This window comes from Staurois parvus, unplaced genomic scaffold (assembly GCF_062004578.1).
Source record: "Staurois parvus isolate SC_StPar_1 unplaced genomic scaffold, SC_StPar_1.0 ptg000406l, whole genome shotgun sequence".
Taxonomy (NCBI): Eukaryota; Metazoa; Chordata; class Amphibia; order Anura; family Ranidae; genus Staurois; species Staurois parvus.
In genome coordinates, this window is record NW_028318202.1 from 657,515 (window position 1) to 672,732 (window position 15,218).

The 15,218-nt window shown below is 49.1% G+C and overlaps 1 protein-coding gene across 3 annotated transcripts in view; it reads left to right on the top strand.

Annotated features, from left to right (window-relative positions):
* The window catches only part of LOC149455069 (cysteine-rich protein 2-like), a 548,326-nt gene that overhangs the window by 446,482 nt on the left and 86,626 nt on the right, over positions 1–15,218 (top strand). The window lies entirely within an intron of this gene.

A 15,218-nucleotide genomic window follows, 5' to 3' on the forward strand; every position in this document is an offset into this window, starting at 1 on the left:
GGAGGCAGCAGCAATGGGAGGCCATACAGCACCCTATGACAAGGACGGCTAGAGCAAGAGCATCATCCCATTTCATCTATCCTGGAAGGATAAAAAGTGTATTTGCCTGGATTCATTCAGGCAAATATAGAGGTGAGCACATAGGGAGACCATTTAGCACTCGGCAAGAAGGAACAGAAAATTCACCTGCACATTTACTTTGAAAGACTTTATATATAATTTTATTTACTTTTTTATATGCACGTGCACTATTTGTATATGTTTTTGCACAATGTGAATAGAGTGATCACAGCAACATAGAGGTGCAATATGGTTTTATACCATGGTACCCCTTAAGGCACTATCACTTCAGGATTATTTATCATGTATGCCACTTATATGTACATTTTTATATATGTTTATTGTTATAGCCACAAGTCACAGTAATTGATATTGATATTGAAATCGATATTTACTTCAGAAGTATAAGTTTAATATATTACTATATAGGAGCGCGGCGCAATCCATCCTTTACCATTATACACACACTAGCAAGTGAGTCAGTGTAAGTGCCAGCGCACCTTACACACTAAATAAGAAGATTTCACTTAATGTTACTTATTGAACACCTCAATTCATAATAGCTCACAAGAATTCACTATCTATACCCTATGACAAAATGGAACCCACCAGCAGTGTGAGGAGACCTGAAAGTGGCACATGGCAGAGTGTGGCGATGGAGACAGCAGCAATGGGAGGCCGTACAGGGACCCATGACACACTCTGGACCTGGCAGCAGCATGAGGAGGCGGTACAGGGGCCCATGACAGATTATGGGCCTGGCAGCAGCATGAGGAGTCGGTACGGGGGCCCATGGCAGATTACGGGCCTGGCAGCAGCATGAGGAGGCGGTACAGGGGCCCATGGCAGAGTGGCGGAGCGTAAGCAGCTAAAATTGAAGGCCATACAGAGGCCTATGTTAAAAAGTCCCCCCAGCAGCAGCGTGGGGAGATGACTATCAAGAGTCCAATGGCAGAGTGGCGGAGCAGAAGCAGCTTCAATTGAAGGCCATACACAGGCCTAGGTTAAAAAGCGGAAGCCGTCAGCAGCGTGAGCAGACGACAGAGACACATGGCGCAGGGTGGCGGTGGATGCAGCAGTATTCGGAAGCCAAACACATGCCTCGGCTAAAAAGCGGAAGCCGTCAGCAGCGTGAGCAGACGACAGAGGCACATGGCGCAGGGTGGCGGTGGAGGCAGCAGCAATGGAAGGCCATACAGCACCCTATCACAAAATGGAACCCACCAACAGTGTAAGGAGACCTGAAAGTGGCACATGGCGCAGGGTGGCGGTGGAGGCAGCAGTATTCGGAAGACATACACAGGACTAGTTTAAAAAGCGGAAGCCGTCAGCAGCGTGAGCAGACGACAGAGGCACATGGCGCAGGGTGGCGGTGGAGGCAGCAGTATTCGGAAGCCATACACAGGCCTAGGTTAAAAAGCGGAAGCCGTCAGCAGCGTGAGCAGACGACAGAGACACATGGCGCAGGGTGGCGGTGGATGCAGCAGTATTCGGAAGCCAAACACAGGCCTCGGTTAAAAAGCGGAAGCCGTCAGCAGCGTGAGCAGACGACAGAGGCACATGGCGCAGGGTGGCGGTGGAGGCAGCATCAATGGAAGGCCATACAGCACCCTATCACAAAATGGAACCCACCAACAGTGTAAGGAGACCTGAAAGTGGCACATGGCGCAGGGTGGCGGTGGAGGCAGCAGTATTCGGAAGACATACACAGGACTAGTTTAAAAAGCGGAAGCCGTCAGCAGTGTGAGCAGACGACAGAGGCACATGGCGCAGGGTGGCAGTGGATGCAGCAGTATTCGGAAGCCAAACACAGGCCTCGGTTAAAAAGCGGAAGCCGTCAGCAGCGTGAGCAGACGACAGAGGCACATGGCGCAGGGTGGCGGTGGAGGCAGAAGCAATGGAAGGCCATACAGCACCCTATCACAAAATGGAACCCACTAACAGTGTAAGGAGACCTGAAAGTGGCACATGGCGCAGGGTGGCGGTGGAGGCAGCAGTATTCGGAAGACATACACAGGACTAGTTTAAAAAGCGGAAGCCGTCAGCAGCGTGAGCAGACGACAGAGGCACATGGCGCAGGGTGGTGGTGGAGGCAGCAGTATTCGGAAGCCATACACAGGCCTAGGTTAAAAAGCGGAAGCCGTCAGCAGCGTGAGCAGACGACAGAGACACATGGCGCAGGGTGGCGGTGGATGCAGCAGTATTCGGAAGCCAAACACAGGCCTCGGTTAAAAAGCGGAAGCCGTCAGCAGCGTGAGCAGACGACAGAGGCACATGGCGCAGGGTGGCAGTGGAGGCAGCAGCAATGGAAGGCCATACAGCACCTTATCACAAAATGGAACCCACCAACAGTGTAAGGAGACCTGAAAGTGGCACATAGCGCAGGGTGGCGGTGGAGGCAGCAGTATTCGGAAGACATACACAGGACTAGTTTAAAAAGCGGAAGCCGTCAGCAGCGTGAGCAGACGACAGAGGCACATGGCGCAGGGTGGCGGTGGAGGCAGCATCAATGGAAGGCCATACAGCACCCTATCACAAAATGGAACCCACCAACAGTGTAAGGAGACCTGAAAGTGGCACATGGCGCAGGGTGGCGGTGGAGGCAGCAGTATTCGGAAGACATACACAGGACTAGTTTAAAAAGCGGAAGCCGTCAGCAGTGTGAGCAGACGACAGAGGCACATGGCGCAGGGTGGCAGTGGATGCAGCAGTATTCGGAAGCCAAACACAGGCCTCGGTTAAAAAGCGGAAGCCGTCAGCAGCGTGAGCAGACGACAGAGGCACATGGCGCAGGGTGGCGGTGGAGGCAGAAGCAATGGAAGGCCATACAGCACCCTATCACAAAATGGAACCCACTAACAGTGTAAGGAGACCTGAAAGTGGCACATGGCGCAGGGTGGCGGTGGAGGCAGCAGTATTCGGAAGACATACACAGGACTAGTTTAAAAAGCGGAAGCCGTCAGCAGCGTGAGCAGACGACAGAGGCACATGGCGCAGGGTGGTGGTGGAGGCAGCAGTATTCGGAAGCCATACACAGGCCTAGGTTAAAAAGCGGAAGCCGTCAGCAGCGTGAGCAGACGACAGAGACACATGGCGCAGGGTGGCGGTGGATGCAGCAGTATTCGGAAGCCAAACACAGGCCTCGGTTAAAAAGCGGAAGCCGTCAGCAGCGTGAGCACACGACAGAGGCACATGGCGCAGGGTGGCAGTGGAGGCAGCAGCAATGGAAGGCCATACAGCACCTTATCACAAAATGGAACCCACCAACAGTGTAAGGAGACCTGAAAGTGGCACATAGCGCAGGGTGGCGGTGGAGGCAGCAGTATTCGGAAGACATACACAGGACTAGTTTAAAAAGCGGAAGCCGTGAGCAGCGTGAGCAGACGACAGAGGCACATGGCGCAGGGTGGCGGTGGAGGCAGCAGTATTCGGAAGCCATACACAGGCCTAGGTTAAAAAGCGGAAGCCGTCAGCAGCGTGAGCAGACGACAGAGACACATGGCGCAGGGTGGCGGTGGATGCAGCAGTATTCGGAAGCCAAACACAGGCCTCGGTTAAAAAGCGGAAGCCGTCAGCAGCGTGAGCAGACGACAGAGGCACATGGCGCAGGGTGGCGGTGGAGGCAGCAGCAATGGAAGGCCATACAGCACCCTATCACAAAATGGAACCCACCAACAGTGTAAGGAGACCTGAAAGTGGCACATGGCGCAGGGTGGCGGTGGAGGCAGCAGTATTCGGAAGACATACACAGGACTAGTTTAAAAAGCGGAAGCCGTCAGCAGCGTGAGCAGACGACAGAGGCACATGGCGCAGGGTGGCGGTGGAGGCAGCAGTATTCGGAAGCCATACACAGGCCTAGGTTAAAAAGCGGAAGCCGTCAGCAGCGTGAGCAGACGACAGAGACACATGGCGCAGGGTGGCGGTGGATGCAGCAGTATTCGGAAGCCAAACACAGGCCTCGGTTAAAAAGCGGAAGCCATCAGCAGCGTGAGCAGACGACAGAGGCACATGGCGCAGGGTGGCGGTGGAGGCAGCAGCAATGGAAGGCCATACAGCACCCTATCACAAAATGGAACCCACCAACAGTGTAAGGAGACCTGAAAGTGGCACATGGCGCAGGGTGGCGGTGGAGGCAGCAGTATTCGGAAGACATACACAGGACTAGTTTAAAAAGCGGAAGCCGTCAGCAGCGTGAGCAGACGACAGAGGCACATGGCGCAGGGTGGCGGTGGAGGCAGCAGTATTCGGAAGCCATACACAGGCCTAGGTTAAAAAGCGGAAGCCGTCAGCAACGTGAGCAGACGACAGAGACACATGGCGCAGGGTGGCGGTGGATGCAGCAGTATTCGGAAGCCAAACACAGGCCTCGGTTAAAAAGCGGAAGCTGTCAGCAGCGTGAGCAGACGACAGAGGCACATGGCGCAGGGTGGCGGTGGAGGCAGCAGCAATGGAAGGCCATACAGCACCCTATCACAAAATGGAACCCACCAACAGTGTAAGGAGACCTGAAAGTGGCACATGGCGCAGGGTGGCGGTGGAGGCAGCAGTATTCGGAAGACATACACAGGACTAGTTTAAAAAGCGGAAGCCGTCAGCAGCGTGAGCAGACGACAGAGGCACATGGCGCAGGGTGGCGGTGGAGGCAGCAGTATTCGGAAGCCAAACACAGGCCTCGGTTAAAAAGCGGAAGCCGTCAGCAGCGTGAGCAGACGACAGAGGCACATGGCGCAGGGTGGTGGTGGAGGCAGCAGCAATGGAAGGCCATACAGCACCCTATCACAAAATGGAACCCACCAACAGTGTAAGGAGACCTGAAAGTGGCACATGGCGCAGGGTGGCGGTGGAGGCAGCAGTATTCAGAAGACATACACAGGACTAGTTTAAAAAGCGGAAGCCGTCAGCAGCGTGAGCAGACGACAGAGGCACATGGCGCAGGGTGGCGGTGGAGGCAGCAGTATTCGGAAGCCATACACAGGCCTAGGTTAAAAAGCGGAAGCCGTCAGCAGCGTGAGCAGACGACAGAGGCACATGGCGCAGGGTGGCGGTGGAGGCAGCAGTATTCGGAAGCCATACACAGGCCTAGGTTTAAAACTGGAACCCAGCAGCGTGAGCAGACGACAAAGACGCACATGGCAGAGGATGGATCTGGCAGCAGTATGAGAAGGTGGTACAGGGGCCCGTGGCACAGTGTGGTGAAGGGGGCTACAGCAACTGGATGCCAGAAAGTGGCCGATAGAGGTATATACTGCATGACTACATAGGTGGTTTTTATAGTACTTTATTTTGGCCTCCCTCTCAGCAGGTGTGAAAAAGTCCACCATTTTTGAATGGTAGCGAGGGTCCAACAAGGTGGACAGCCAAAAGTCATCCCTCTGTCTGATGGTTATTATTCGGCTGTCACTACGCAAGCAACCGAGCATGCTATGGGCCATTTGTGCCAAGGAATGCGAGGGACTCCCTGCCTCCATCTCCACAGCATACTGCCACGGTGCGTCTGGGTCCTCTTTCTCCTCCTCCTCCTCTACCAGATGCTCCTGATCCTCCACTCCTGTCCGCTGAGTGGAAAAACCACCCATTTCACTCAATAATTCCTGAGCACCAATGTCCTCCTCTACCTCCTCCTCTTCTTCCTGTCCTGCCCCCACAGGGGTCATGTGGCGTTGAGATCTGTGCGCCACGTCTACCGCACCCTGACCAGCCATTGTTAACAGCATTTGTTCAAGGACGTGCAACAGAGGAATGACGTCGTTCATCCCATAGTCCTGCCGACTCACGAATAGCGTGGCCTCCTCAAAGGGCCTGAGCAAGCGGCAGGTGTCACGCATGAGCTGTCAATGGCTGACATCTAAGTTACACAGGGGAGTACCTTTATCCGCTTGTAACATCAGGAAATCGGTGATGGCCTTTCGCTGTTCGTAAAGGCGGTCTAACATATGTAGGGTTGAATTCCACCTTGTTGCAACGTCGCAGATCAGGCGATGCTGTGGAATTCCGTTCTGCCGCTGCAGCTCAAGGAGGGTGTGCTTTGCGGTGTAGGAATGGCTGAAATGCATGCAAAGTTTACGTGACATTTTAAGGATGTCTTGCAGTGGGATGGTGGATTTTAGGAACCGCTTGACAACCAGATTGAACACGTGAGCCATGCATGGCGCATGGCACAACCTTCCTTGACGCAGAGCATGTTCTTTCCGTTGTCGGTCAACATGGTTCCGATTTTCAGTTTGCGCGGAGACAGCCATCTGTCGATTTCTCTGTTCATTACACTCAGAAGTTCCTCCCCTGTGTGACTACGTTCGCCAAGGCATACCAGGTGCAGCACAGCGTGACACCGTTGCGCCCTGCACATGTGATATGCGGGTCGGGTAATGGGACTTGGCACGGGGGTGGCGGCTGAGGACACGGCGGAAGAAGAGGTGGTAGAGGCGGACATCTTTGCTGGACCAAGGACGTGCAAACGTGGAGGCAAAAGCGGCGTGACCTGTCCAAGTTGCTGGTGCGGCTGTGCCGGCACCACGTTCACCCAGTGGGCCGTAAATGACATGTACTGTCCCTGACCGTAGTTACAGCTCCACACGTCGGCGCTGCCGTGCACTTTGGCAGAGACCGACATGCTCAAAGACTGGCCCACCATCTCTTCTACATGTGAATGCAGGGCTGGCACTGCCTTTTTGGCGAAGAAATGCCGGCTTGGCACTCTCCACCGCGGCTCGGCACAAGCCATCATTTCTCGGAAAGGTGCTGAGTCCACCACTTGGAAAGGGAGGGACTGCAGCACCAGCAACTTGGACAGGAGGACGTTCAGCTTCTGCACCGTCGGGTGCGTGCTCGCAAACTGTTGTCTCTTGGAAACGGATTCCAAGAAAGACTACTGACGGAATCCGTGAAGAGGAGTAGCAGGAGAAGGAGCATCTGAACGAGCGGAAGATGCCAACGAGCGACAACTCCCCTCAGCAGAGGTGTTGGAGCCTTGACTGGCTGATAGAGGGCGATTGACGTCGGGTGACGGAGCAAGTAACAGAGCGGGTGATGGAGCGGGGGCTGGGGCAGGCAGAACCGCCGTATCTTTATCACGGTTTTCCCAGGCCACCGAATGGCGACGCTGCATATGCTGACGCAACGCTGTAGTCCCAACATTGGCCCCCTGGCCACGCTTGACTTTCTGGCCACATAGTCGACATACGGCTACGTTTACTTCCTCGGGCGGCTTGACAAAAAATTGCCACACCGCCGAGTAGGAAACTTTGCCCCCGCTACTCCTCACTGGCTGACTGCTACTTCCTCCGTGCACACCGGCACCACTACTGGCCGTGGTGGTAGGCTGCAGTGGAGCTGGTGCTCTACTCCGTGGCCGTTTGGCTCCACTGACACTGCTGCGACCCTGCTGCCTCCTGGGAAACCCACCGACTGTTTTGCTCGCTGGCAAGCTGGCACCCTCTTCTCCTGAAGCAATAGCCTGATGACGACGAGGCTGCCAAGTGCGATCAGCCTCATCATCATCAATTAGGGTCTCCGCGTCACTACTAGCCCCCTCGGCTGCGTGTGGGTCAGGAGACAGACCTGTCTCTAGACCAGCTACCGAGCCACTCTCCTCGCCAGTACTTCTTTGCCTGGCTGCTGAAGAGGCGGATGTCTCCCCCCGTTCCTGACCGCCCTCTGTTAGCTCTTCCTTACTGTACAGTGGGGCTGAGCCCACAGCATGCGATACTTCGCTTGGTGAGGGAACACCAAAGGACAGGGGCAGGTCGAGGACACGTGATTTCAGTGGGCTTGCTCCCGGGCCATGCCAACTAACGGTTGTGTCTGACGTACCCTCCGACCGTTGGCTGTAGGTGTCAGAGGTGACCTGGGAAGAGGAAGACGACCGAGTAAACCAATCGATGACGGCAGGGTTGTCGGTGGAGACACGACCGCTGGATGACACCGGGAGCACTGGCCTCTGGCTGCGACTAGTGCTGCCTCGACCCCTTCCTCTGCTGCCAAGTCTGCTCGCTCCTGAAACATTGCCTCCTCTGCCACTCCTCTGCGTGTTGTCTGACATACTCTTTAATTCAATAAGCACCCCAAAAATAAAACCGGATTTAACTCTTTGAACGTACAATAGTGGTTGTGAAGCTGAAAGTCAGTTTATTTAGCACAATCGGTCAATTGCAGCTTGCCGTTGGCTGGAAACTGTACGTTTATGTCACTGGAATGCACTAATCACCCAAAAAATATTACCGCCACCCGGCGTGTAAATGGATCTAACTCTTTGAACGTACAATAGTGGTTGTGAAGCAGAATGTCAGTTTATTTAGCACAATCGGTCAATTGCAGCTTGCCGTTGGCTGGAAACTGTACGTTTATGTCACTGGAATGCACTAATCACCCAAAAAATATTACCGCCACCCGGCGTGTATATGGATTTAACTCTTTGAACGTACAATAGTGGTTGTGAAGCAGAAAGTCAGTTTATTTAGCACAATCGGTCAATTGCAGCTTGCAGTTGGCTGTAAACTGTACGTTTATGTCACTGGAATGCACTAATCACCCAAAAAATATTACCGCCACCCGGCGTGTAAATGGATCTAACTCTTTGAACGTACAATAGTGGTTGTGAAGCAGAAAGTCAGTTTATTGTACACAATCGGTCAATTGCAGCTTGCCGTTGGTTGGAAACTGTACGTTTCTGTCACTGGAATGCACTAATCACCCAAAAAATATTACCGCCACCCGGCGTGTAAATGGATTTAACTCTTTGAATGTACAATAGTGGTGTGAAGCAGAAAGTCAGTTTATTTAGCACAATCGGTCAATTGCAGCTTGCCGTTGGCTGGCAACTGTACGTTTATGTCACTGGAATGCACTAATCACCCAAAAAATATTACCGCCAGCCGGCGTGTAAATGGATTTAACTCTTTGAACGTACAATAGTGGTTGTGAAGCAGAAAGTCAGTTTATTTAGCACAATCGGTCAATTGCAGCTTGCCGTTGGCTGGAAACTGTACGTTTATGTCACTGGAATGCACTAATCACCCAAAAAATATTACCGCCACCCGGCGTGTAAATGGATCTAACTCTTTGAACGTACAATAGTGGTTGTGAAGCAGAAAGTCAGTTTATTGTACACAATCGGTCAATTGCAGCTTGCCGTTGGCTGTAAACTGTACGTTTATGTCACTGGAATGCACTAATCACCCAAAAAATATTACCGCCAGCCGGCGTGTAAATGGATTTAACTCTTTGAACGTACAATAGTGGTTGTGAAGCAGAAAGTCAGTTTATTGTACACAATCGGTCAATTGCAGCTTGCCGTTGGCTGGAAACTGTACGTTTATGTCACTGGAATGTACTAATCACCCAAAAAATATTACCGCCAGCCGGCGTGTAAATGGATTTAACTCTTTGAACGTACAATAGTGGTTGTGAAGCAGAAAGTCAGTTTATTTAGCACAATCAGTCAATTGCAGCTTGCCGTTGGCTGGAAACTGTACGTTTATGTCACTGGAATGCACTAATCACCCAAAAAATATTACCGCCACCCGGCGTGTATATGGATTTAACTCTTTGAACGTACAATAGTGGTTGTGAAGCAGAAAGTCAGTTTATTTAGCACAATCGGTCAATTGCAGCTTGCAGTTGGCTGGAAACTGTACGTTTGTGTCACTGGAATGCACTAATCACCCAAAAAATATTACCGCCACCCGGCGTGTAAATGGATCTAACTCTTTGAACGTACAATAGTGGTTGTGAAGCAGAAAGTCAGTTTATTGTACACAATCGGTCAATTGCAGCTTGCCGTTGGCTGGAAACTGTACGTTTGTGTCACTGGAATGCACTAATCACCCAAAAAATATTACCGCCAGCCGGCGTGTAAATGGATTTAACTCTTTGAACGTACAATAGTGGTTGTGAAGCAGAAAGTCAGTTTATTGTACACAATCGGTCAATTGCAGCTTGCCGTTGGCTGGAAACTGTACGTTTATGTCACTGGAATGCACTAATCACCCAAAAAATATTACCGCCAGCCGGCGTGTAAATGGATTTAACTCTTTGAACGTACAATAGTGGTTGTGAAGCAGAAAGTCAGTTTATTTAGCACAATCGGTCAATTGCAGCTTGCCGTTGGCTGGAAACTGTACGTTTATGTCACTGGAATGCACTAATCACCCAAAAAATATTACCGCCACCCGGCGTGTAAATGGATCTAACTCTTTGAACGTACAATAGTGGTTGTGAAGCAGAAAGTCAGTTTATTTAGCACAATCGGTCAATTGCAGCTTGCCGTTGGCTGGAAACTGTACGTTTATGTCACTGGAATGCACTAATCACCCAAAAAATATTACCGCCACCCGGCGTGTAAATGGATCTAACTCTTTGAACGTACAATAGTGGTTGTGAAGCAGAAAGTCAGTTTATTGTACACAATCGGTCAATTGCAGCTTGCCGTTGGCTGGAAACTGTACGTTTATGTCACTGGAATGCACTAATCACCCAAAAAATATTACCGCCACCCGGCGTGTAAATGGATCTAACTCTTTGAACGTACAATGGTGGTTGTGAAGCAGAAAGTCAGTTTATTGTACACAATCGGTCAATTGCAGCTTGCCATTGGCTGGAAACTGTACGTTTCTGTCACTGGAATGCATTAATCACCCAAAAAATATTACCGCCAGCCGGCGTGTAAATGGATTTAACTCTTTGAACGTACAATAGTGGTTGTGAAGCAGAAAATCAGTTTATTTAGCACAATCGGTCAATTGCAGCTTGCCGTTGGCTGGAAACTGTACGTTTATGTCACTGGAATGCACTAATCACCCAAAAAATATTACCGCCACCCGGCGTGTAAATGGATCTAACTCTTTGAACGTACAATGGTGGTTGTGAAGCAGAAAGTCAGTTTATTGTACACAATCGGTCAATTGCAGCTTGCCGTTGGCTGGAAACTGTACGTTTCTGTCACTGGAATGCACTAATCACCCAAAAAATATTACCGCCAGCCGGCGTGTAAATGGATTTAACTCTTTGAACGTACAATAGTGGTTGTGAAGCAGAAAGTCAGTTTATTTAGCACAATCGGTCAATTGCAGCTTGCCGTTGGCTGGAAACTGTACGTTTATGTCACTGGAATGCACTAATCACCCAAAAAATATTACCGCCACCCGGCGTGTAAATGGATTTAACTCTTTGAACGTACAATAGTGGTTGTGAAGCAGAAAGTCAGTTTATTTAGCACAATCGGTCAATTGCAGCTTGCCGTTGGCTGGAAACTGTACGTTTATGTCATTGGAATGCACTAATCACCCAAAAAATATTACCGCCACCCGGCGTGTAAATGGATCTAACTCTTTGAACGTACAATGGTGGTTGTGAAGCAGAAAGTCAGTTTATTGTACACAATCGGTCAATTGCAGCTTGCCGTTGGCTGGAAACTGTACGTTTGTGTCACTGGAATGCACTAATCACCCAAAAAATATTACCGCCAGCCGGCGTGTAAATGGATTTAACTCTTTGAACGTACAATAGTGGTTGTGAAGCAGAAAGTCAGTTTATTTAGCACAATCGGTCAATTGCAGCTTGCCGTTGGCTGGAAACTGTACGTTTATGTCACTGGAATGCACTAATCACCCAAAAAATATTACCGCCACCCGGCGTGTAAATGGATCTAACTCTTTGAACGTACAATGGTGGTTGTGAAGCAGAAAGTCAGTTTATTGTACACAATCGGTCAATTGCAGCTTGCCGTTGGCTGGAAACTGTACGTTTCTGTCACTGGAATGCACTAATCACCCAAAAAATATTACCGCCACCCGGCGTGTAAATGGATCTAACTCTTTGAACGTACAATGGTGGTTGTGAAGCAGAAAGTCAGTTTATTGTACACAATCGGTCAATTGCAGCTTGCCGTTGGCTGGAAACTGTACGTTTCTGTCACTGGAATGCACTAATCACCCAAAAAATATTACCGCCACCCGGCGTGTAAATGGATTTAACTCTTTGAACGTACAATAGTGGTTGTGAAGCAGAAAGTCAGTGTATTTCGCACAATCGGTCAATTGCAGCTTGCCGTTGGCTGGAAACTGTACGTTTATGTCACTGGAATGCACTAATCACCCAAAAAATATTACCGCCACCCGGCGTGTAAATGGATCTAACTCTTTGAACGTACAATGGTGGTTGTGAAGCAGAAAGTCAGTTTATTGTACACAATCGGTCAATTGCAGCTTGCCGTTGGCTGGAAACTGTACGTTTCTGTCACTGGAATGCACTAATCACCCAAAAAATATTACCGCCAGCCGGCGTGTAAATGGATTTAACTCTTTGAACGTACAATAGTGGTTGTGAAGCAGAAAATCAGTTTATTTAGCACAATCGGTCAATTGAAGCTTGCCGTTGGCTGGAAACTGTACGTTTATGTCACTGGAATGCACTAATCACCCAAAAAATATTACCGCCACCCGGCGTGTAAATGGATCTAACTCTTTGAACGTACAATGGTGGTTGTGAAGCAGAAAGTCAGTTTATTGTACACAATCGGTCAATTGCAGCTTGCCGTTGGCTGGAAACTGTACGTTTGTGTCACTGGAATGCACTAATCACCCAAAAAATATTACCGCCAGCCGGCGTGTAAATGGATTTAACTCTTTGAACGTACAATAGTGGTTGTGAAGCAGAAAGTCAGTTTATTTAGCACAATCGGTCAATTGCAGCTTGCCGTTGGCTGGAAACTGTACGTTTATGTCACTGGAATGCACTAATCACCCAAAAAATATTACCGCCACCCGGCGTGTATATGGATTTAACTCTTTGAATGTACAATAGTGGTTGTGAAGCAGAAAGTCAGTTTATTTAGCACAATCGGTCAATTGCAGCTTGCCGTTGGCTGGAAACTGTACGTTTATGTCACTGGAATGCACTAATCACCCAAAAAATATTACCGCCACCCGGCGTGTAAATGGATCTAACTCTTTGAACGTACAATAGTGGTTGTGAAGCAGAAAGTCAGTTTATTTAGCACAATCGGTCAATTGCAGCTTGCCGCTGGCTGGAAACTGTACGTTTATGTCACTGGAATGCACTAATCACCCAAAAAATATTACCGCCACCCGGCGTGTAAATGGATCTAACTCTTTGAACGTACAATAGTGGTTGTGAAGCAGAAAGTCAGTTTATTTAGCACAATCGGTCAATTGCAGCTTGCCGTTGGCTGGAAACTGTACGTTTATGTCACTGGAATGCACTAATCACCCAAAAAATATTACCGCCACCCGGCGTGTATATGGATTTAACTCTTTGAACGTACAATAGTGGTTGTGAAGCAGAAAGTCAGTTTATTTAGCACAATCGGTCAATTGCAGCTTGCCGTTGGCTGGAAACTGTACGTTTATGTCACTGGAATGCACTAATCACCCAAAAAATATTACCGCCACCCGGTGTGTAAATGGATCTAACTCTTTGAACGTACAATAGTGGTTGTGAAGCAGAAAGTCAGTTTATTGTACACAATCGGTCAATTGCAGCTTGCCGTTGGCTGGAAACTGTACGTTTGTGTCACTGGAATGCACTAATCACCCAAAAAATATTACCGCCAGCCGGCGTGTAAATGGATTTAACTCTTTGAACGTACAATAGTGGTTGTGAAGCAGAAAGTCAGTTTATTGTACACAATCGGTCAATTGCAGCTTGCCGTTGGCTGGAAACTGTACGTTTATGTCACTGGAATGCACTAATCACCCAAAAAATATTACCGCCAGCCGGCGTGTAAATGGATTTAACTCTTTGAACGTACAATAGTGGTTGTGAAGCAGAAAGTCAGTTTATTTAGCACAATCGGTCAATTGCAGCTTGCCGTTGGCTGGAAACTGTACGTTTATGTCACTGGAATGCACTAATCACCCAAAAAATATTACCGCCACCCGGCGTGTAAATGGATCTAACTCTTTGAACGTACAATAGTGGTTGTGAAGCAGAAAGTCAGTTTATTTAGCACAATCGGTCAATTGCAGCTTGCCGTTGGCTGGAAACTGTACGTTTATGTCACTGGAATGCACTAATCACCCAAAAAATATTACCGCCACCCGGCGTGTAAATGGATCTAACTCTTTGAACGTACAATAGTGGTTGTGAAGCAGAAAGTCAGTTTATTGTACACAATCGGTCAATTGCAGCTTGCCGTTGGCTGGAAACTGTACGTTTATGTCACTGGAATGCACTAATCACCCAAAAAATATTACCGCCACCCGGCGTGTAAATGGATCTAACTCTTTGAACGTACAATGGTGGTTGTGAAGCAGAAAGTCAGTTTATTGTACACAATCGGTCAATTGCAGCTTGCCATTGGCTGGAAACTGTACGTTTCTGTCACTGGAATGCATTAATCACCCAAAAAATATTACCGCCAGCCGGCGTGTAAATGGATTTAACTCTTTGAACGTACAATAGTGGTTGTGAAGCAGAAAATCAGTTTATTTAGCACAATCGGTCAATTGCAGCTTGCCGTTGGCTGGAAACTGTACGTTTATGTCACTGGAATGCACTAATCACCCAAAAAATATTACCGCCACCCGGCGTGTAAATGGATCTAACTCTTTGAACGTACAATGGTGGTTGTGAAGCAGAAAGTCAGTTTATTGTACACAATCGGTCAATTGCAGCTTGCCGTTGGCTGGAAACTGTACGTTTCTGTCACTGGAATGCACTAATCACCCAAAAAATATTACCGCCAGCCGGCGTGTAAATGGATTTAACTCTTTGAACGTACAATAGTGGTTGTGAAGCAGAAAGTCAGTTTATTTAGCACAATCGGTCAATTGCAGCTTGCCGTTGGCTGGAAACTGTACGTTTATGTCACTGGAATGCACTAATCACCCAAAAAATATTACCGCCACCCGGCGTGTAAATGGATTTAACTCTTTGAACGTACAATAGTGGTTGTGAAGCAGAAAGTCAGTTTATTTAGCACAATCGGTCAATTGCAGCTTGCCGTTGGCTGGAAACTGTACGTTTATGTCATTGGAATGCACTAATCACCCAAAAAATATTACCGCCACCCGGCGTGTAAATGGATCTAACTCTTTGAACGTACAATGGTGGTTGTGAAGCAGAAAGTCAGTTTATTGTACACAATCGGTCAATTGCAGCTTGCCGTTGGCTGGAAACTGTACGTTTGTGTCACTGGAATG